We start from the raw sequence: 7,416 nt of genomic DNA, 5'->3' as shown, positions 1-7,416 counted from the left end.
ATTATTAAATATATTAAATAATAATATATTAAATAAATAACATTATTAAATATATTAAATAATAATATATTAAATAAATAACATTATTAAATATATTAAATAAATAATATATTAAATAAATAATATTATTAAATATATTAAATATATAATATTATTAAATATATTAAATAATAATATATTAAATAAATATATTAAATAAACATATACAATACAAAAACGGTTTCAGAAAAGAGGGAAGAAAATGAAAAAAAAAAAAGAAAGTGAAATCCGTTTTTCAAAAAATAGAAAACGAAAACGAGAAAATGAAAACACCTTTTTTTCGTTTTCTGATTTCCACAAAAAGACAAAAACGTTTTTGGTTTTGTTTTTTAAAAAAAATTGCACCAAACACGTTTTTAACATCCGTTTTCATTTTTTTGCTTTGAAAACCGTGAAAAACGAAAATGAAAACGCAAACAAACAGGCCCACTAAAACTGATATTTGATAACATACTTTTTTTTTCAGCTCAAATATTCGATAACAGAATAGTTTTTTTTTTTTTTAAAGGAAAATTCTGTAATAAGTTCTAGAAAAAAGAGCTGCAGGTAAATCTCTTATTATTAAAAATTATCTGTTTTTTATATTTTTTATTTTAATATAATTTTAATCAGATCTAACGGTCAAAAATAGATTCTACCATACCTTATAGACAGAAGAAAAAGAAAAAAGGTAAATGATAAAATGCGAGTAAGAAAATAAATTTAGAAAAAATTAAAGAATTTACTTAAGAGTGCATAAATAATTAAATATAGCCTTTTATTCTTATTACTGTAATTATTTAATTAAAAAGATTATCAATCAAGTAAAAAGTAAAAATCCAGTATTTTTCAAGATTACCAAGAATTTGAGATCTTACACAGAGGGATGTTGAGCCGACATGGGAGGTGTGCTCTTGGTTCATGGGCCCAGTGGTAAGAAACTCATGACTTGGTGTAATCATCCAGAATCCTACTGGTGGGTTTGAGCTAATCCAACCATGGACTTTAATGTCTTTGTGATCAGTTGAGTATTGGTATTTGTCATGGACCTACAATATTACGTAAAGACTTAAAAAAAGAGTAATTTAAAATCTACCTAAATTAATTGATAAATATATATATATATAAATTTAAAAAGTGATCAAGTAGGAAGTAGGTTAAAATGTCATGGACCTACAATATTACGTAAAGACTTAAAAAAAGAGTAATTTAAAATCTACCTAAATTAATTGATAAATATATATATATATATAAATTTAAAAAGTGATCAAGTAGGAAGCAGGTTAAAATTAAATCGAAATTGCTTCAATTAATCTCATAAGAATAAAAGATAATTACTTGAAGAAAAAAAATTGATTAAACTGAAAATAATTGTAAATTACCTCTCCTCTAAATTCAGGTTTGGAAGGCTCGGTCAAGAGAACAGCCTCCGGATACGCAAGTTTCTTACCAAACGTACGGTCATGTGCTGACGGCATTGTTCTTTGTATGGCGTCCGTTATTGCCATGTATTGAAACCTGGCCATCGATCAAAAATATGACTTCAGTTTTTAATAATTTGAAGTCATGTTTAAATTAATGTCCATTTAGTTGTTTTTTAGGGGGAAAAAAAGGTTTTTAATTAATTAATTAATTATTTATTTTGTTGTAGATTTATATCATAAGGAATTTGACTATACTTGTTTTCTTGAAGCTTGAAAACGGCTCGAACCATACTGATCTGCACTGCTGGGGCTTCTTTAGGGTGCTCAAGTATTGTATATGTGTAAAATCCCGAATAGTCACGCAATATTATATATCTGCAATATAAAACGTGTATTTGAGAATTTAATTTAATTTTTTTTTTCTTTTTGAGAGATACTTTACGAATTAATTTGAAATTGTATATTGAGGACGAGATTGAGATATGAATTAGACCTTTGGTCCACATTAACAGGAAATGGATGGGAGGAATCGTTCCATCTTTTAGCGAATGAAATTTCGTTTCGGTTCTCATCTTCTTTTATAATCACCGCCGGGATTGGAAAAACTAAGTTCAACAAGGCCATTATCCAAGATCACCACCTGAACCATATATTGAAATTAGCCGAAGAATGAATCTAGTGAGATATGTTAATAAGAACATACGTACAAATCAGTGGCGAAAAAAAAAAAAAAGAATTACACAATTTCAGCTATGCCTCAAAACATGGGTCCCTCTAATTTTGGACGACACTCACCACGTACCAATAAAAAATAGTTACCGTTGAATTATGCCTACCCATTGGAGCGAAAAGCAATACTCGAATGTCTATAGTGTTGGAATATTTTTATGTTGACTCTTGTAATTATAGCTCCGTTCATTTTACCGATTGAAGTTTTGTTACAGTAAAAAAATTTCATAAACAGTTACATCTAACTTTTTTGCTACAGTGAAAAATTCTCTGATAAAGTCAATCTCAACTCGAATTAAAAACTCAAATCAGCGAACTAAATGGGCCCATAATAATTCACTCTGTAATTAATTAAAGTATTTTATAGACAACTGTGTTAATATTAATTAACACATGTATGTATGTTAAATATCGGTCCATAATGGGATGAACACTTATTTTATTAACTCGCTTGAGGCATTTGAACTCCCTCTATCTCATAATATTTTGTCAGCTTATTGGACCAAATACCCTCTCCATTGAATATTGCTTAAAAGCCCTTAGGCTTATTTGGTTTATGTGTGCAGCACCCCTTCTTTAGTAAAAAAGGGGGCTTGTGCTTGTGGTGTGTGCTGCCAATGTGAAAGGGACAGAGAGGGAGAGATAAGGACGAGCTCAATGGCTCCTCTTGTCCTTCTTCTTCCTTTTGCAGGTCCTCCACTCACTTCCGGCCGGCCATCGACGCTTTCCGGCGACCATGAACGTCGTGCTTCCGCTACCCACCGGAATATGAGGTATGCCTAAATCCTAAATAAGAATTTTATGGTATTTTCATATTTTAGGCTAGATTAGTTATCATTGTCTTATTTAGATCATGTTTAGGTCATTTTAAATCTCGCAAATGGTATCGGAGCCAACTTATTTGGATTCAGAGCTACAATTTTTCAGATTTTTCTATTTTCGGTGGAAGAAAAATCCAAAATTTAAATCTGTATTTTAGCTCAAGGAAATGTTGTTTTGAGGTTACCCACTTCGAGTATGATTTTCTTGAGTTTCGTGGGTCAATTTTGCCGGATTCATTATGTTTCGAAGTTTGAAAATGGCCGGTTTTGGGTTTTAATTTTCCCTCATGATTTTGAGGGTTTTAGGTCATTTTGATGTTATGGATCAAAAGAGGGTGAAATTTGAAGAAAACTCCCTGTTGAATCGTCAAAAAACGGAGTTCTGGAGGCCAAGATATGGCCGGGTCAGACTGCGGGCGCGAAGCGAGTCATTTTTTACCCCGGCTGGAGGTTAGGGACGACAAAAATGACACTGTGTTTTGATTTTGGGTTAAAAATGAACATGTCATTTAATAAGTTCAGTTTTGTGTCGTTTTGACAAAAACGACGTCATTTTTCTGTATCAGCAAAACGACTTGTCGTTTCTGAAGATAAAAATCAGATTTGACCAAACTTTGACCAGTCCGTACGAACACATCCGAAGTCCATTTTGACCGCCGTTGCGCTCTGTTTTTCATTTCCTACCCAATTAAATGATTTATTTTGGGTTTGGGCCACCATAAAATCATGTTTTTAATATTTTATATTATTGATTGTATATTTTTATGGGTGGTTAATTCTCACAATTTTCAAACAAATTTTTTATTGGCATTTCATATACAATTTGTTTGATGATTGAAGCCATAAAATTTATATTATGTTATTATTATTATATGACATATTTAATTGTGAGAATTCGACAATAGTTAATGTTTATGTACTCGCTTGTCTTGAGTCTAAATATGTTAAATTGTCTGCGTATGTTACGGAGCTCTCCGACAAAATTTAACATTTTCTTTTGAAAAAGGGCATTGGGATACGCATACTCCTTACATGGATGCACATGAGCTACCAGAAAATATTTTATTTAAATATTTGTTTATTTTAATAATTTTCATATATATTCTAGGTAGTTTTAATTCTCACTATTTTGAGACCTAAAATTTTGGGGCATGTTTGTTACTCCATATTATATGGTCATATTTTATTTGTTCTCCCACATAATTTGATATTTTGGTAAATAAAATTTAGACATATAATATGGATGTTTGTTGAAATTTTGAAATGCCCATTTTGTGTTTAATGTTTTAATGCCTAATTATTTATATAGGCATACATAGTCTCTTTTGTGTTAAAGTGAGAATGAAAATTTTAATTAGAAGCTCATGTGCTATTATAAAGGTTAAGCTATAAGTTTATTCACAATTTATTTATTTTTGCTATCATTATTATTTGATATCTTGTTTTATGTGAGTATCATATGTTTTGATTATGCTATCTAAGTGGGAGAAAATTAGAAATTTTTTTTTGTGGATTAGCATAATCACTAACTCACATACTATTATCAAATAATAAATTGTGGGATTATATGGATAAACTTAATTTGTTGATTATGTTCTGAAAGTCCATACGGGTAATAGAATTATCCTATCAATAGTTTTATTGATTGGTAGGACGCTTGAGTCTTGTTGGAGCTTAAGCTTGTTTTCTTTATCCATGTATTTTGTTTACATATTATTATTTGACATTTTGTATTATATGAGTATCATGTTTTTTATTATGAAATCCAAGTGGGAGAATATTGTGAATGATTATGAGTGGACTTGCATAATCACTAAACTTATTATGGTCAAATAATATATTAGAGTGTTAAGGATAAAGGTATGTATTTACCATATTGTTAAGATCCATACGGGCAATAAATTATCCTATCGATAATTAATTGTTTGGTAGATTACTTAGACCGATGAAGGAAGTTTGTTGGATGTCATGAACCGCATAATCTTTACTACCTTATCGGTGGTGGATTGATGCATTTGGTTGTGATGTTTGATGAATTGTCCTTACCTGCGAAAGAGTTCTATTCTTGCTCAACAGACTCTAGCACACAATGATCATATTGGTTTGGATCATTAGGAAGGCTAAGTAAAGGACAAATTGCATGATCTTGTTTTACATGCCTATTGTTGTTGCCCATGTTATTTTCTTTAGCCTTGAGCAATCCTTGCATCTCCGCTATCTTGACGTTAAATGGGACAAGCCATTATATATGGTATGATCTCTCATGATGAATCTGTTAATGATGAAATGGACATAGCCTTAACAGTGGATGTGTTTCCTAGCTCCACAAATGTGTTAAGAAACTCTATAATGAGTGGGAGTGTATAGATAACACCGAGGCAGTAGTGTCTCAATTTTAGGATAAGACAATCACTAAAATTAGCTTTATGGAGAACGTTGTTGATAAATGCATATGTGTAAGGTCAGTGAGAGCAGTTGCATGTTTCTGTTTTTTTATGTCGGTGACAACTTGCTCGCACCTAATGATTTTGACCTGCTGGTTAAGACGAATAACATGTCGCCTAGTCACTTTGATTTGAGAATCTTGAAAAAGCCTCTTATGTTCTAGGCAACTAGATTCTCCGTGACAAAGATAAGTGCATTTTTTGGTCGTCTCAGAGAACCTATATTGTTCTTGTTTCGAACAGGTTCAGTATGCATTCTTGTTCTCCTAGTAAGCATTGTTTGTTAAAGTGACAAACTCTCAAAGGTGTAATTTTCTTAGGGTGAAGTAAGGGAGATCAAATAAAGTTGGCCATTATGCTTACGTGTTTAACAGCCTGATGTATGCTCAAGTATGCACACGTCTTATTATTGTGTTTGTTGTTGACGTGCAGAATCGGTACTTGAGTAACTGTTGTTATTATTACTGAATTAACTGGGAATAAAGTACCAAATAGTTGTGTATCGACAAACCAACACTTTTGTTGTAGTTGGATCTCGTGATGCCGATTATGTAGGCTACATAAATGATAAAAGGAGGAGCTACTTTGTTGAAAAGTGTCAAATAGACACTTGTAGCGTCCTTGGCTGTAATGTGGAGTATGTGGCGTATCGTGAGGCTATTTGTGTGATGTGATTGTGGAACCTTGTTTTAGCACTAGGAGTGAATCTGGACCGGCTGAAATTGTGTTGTGAAAGTTCCATTATAGTATATTTCTTTTAAAACACGAGGAGCATTGTCCGCTCAAGCATAATGATGGTGTGTTCTATTATTGTAAAGAGAAATTGTAAAAGGCCTCATTGTTATTGAAAACACGCCTATAAACAACATGTTGGCAGTTCCACTAAAGGCTTACCTATTAAGTGTTTTAAGAACACGCATCCCACTCGGGACTATAGGGAGCCTGTAGTTGTATTGAGTTAGTGAGAGTTTACTGTCATTTGTGTGTGACATGTTATTATTGATCAGGATTGCTTATGCCTCAAATAATACATGCATATTCATGGATCTGTCACTTTATGTGTGATGTTGTGTTGACACACTTTTTAGTTGGCAAAGTGACAAGTTGAAAAGAGACATCTGGTTGTTAGTCTCCATCATTGTTTTTGATCCATATATTAAAGTTGTCGTCATGCTTTGATGAATCTCTAGCGCCTAATTATGTATATTGATTGTATCCTGTCGATACGTTATTATGCGTGATTATTTTGGGCTTGTGTTTATTATGTGAGATTCTTAGTTGATACTTATGATGTGATGAGTAAATGTATGTTGTATGATTATGTCGTCCAAGTGGGAGACTGTTGGAATATTTTTATGTGGACCTCCATAATCATAATAATTCACTATGTAATTAATTAAAGCATCTTATGGACAACTGTGTTAATGTTAATTAACACATGCATGTATGTTAAATATCGGTCTATAATGGGATTGACACTTGTTTTATTAACTCACTTGAGACATTTGAACTCCCTCTATCTCATAATATTTGATCAGCCCATTGGACCAAATACCCTCTCCATTGAATATTGCTTAAAAGCCCTTAGGCTTATTTGGTTTATGTGTGCAGCACCCCTTCTTTAGTAAAAAAGGGGGCTTGTGCTTGTGGTGTGTGCTGCCAACGTGAAAGGGGCAGAGAGGGAGAGATAGGGAGGAGCTCAATGGTTCCTCTTGCCCGTCTTCTTCCTTTTGCAGGTCATCCACTCACTTCCGGCTGGCCATCAACATTTTTCGGCAACCATGAACGACGTGCTTTTGCTGCCCACCGGAATATGAGGTATGTCTAAATCCCAAATAAGAATTTTATGATATTTTCAGATTTTAGGCTAGATTAGTTATCATGATCCTGTTTAGATCATGTTTAGATCATTTTAAATCTAGCATATAGTTTTTGCTAGTGTTTAGCATCAATTTGTTGTCATTATTATTATTATTATCA

The 7,416-nt window shown here is 32.3% G+C and overlaps 1 pseudogene; it reads right to left on the bottom strand.

The window, feature by feature from the left end:
- The window catches only part of LOC21385563, a 5,003-nt pseudogene extending 2,937 nt beyond the window's left edge, over window positions 1–2,066 (bottom strand).
- Window positions 2,067–7,416: the final 5,350 nt, after the last annotated feature.

This window comes from Morus notabilis, unplaced genomic scaffold, assembly GCF_000414095.1.
Source record: "Morus notabilis unplaced genomic scaffold, ASM41409v2 Scaffold3811, whole genome shotgun sequence".
In the NCBI taxonomy this organism is placed as follows: domain Eukaryota; kingdom Viridiplantae; phylum Streptophyta; class Magnoliopsida; order Rosales; family Moraceae; genus Morus; species Morus notabilis.
This window is presented reverse-complemented; position numbering and strand designations above follow the sequence as displayed.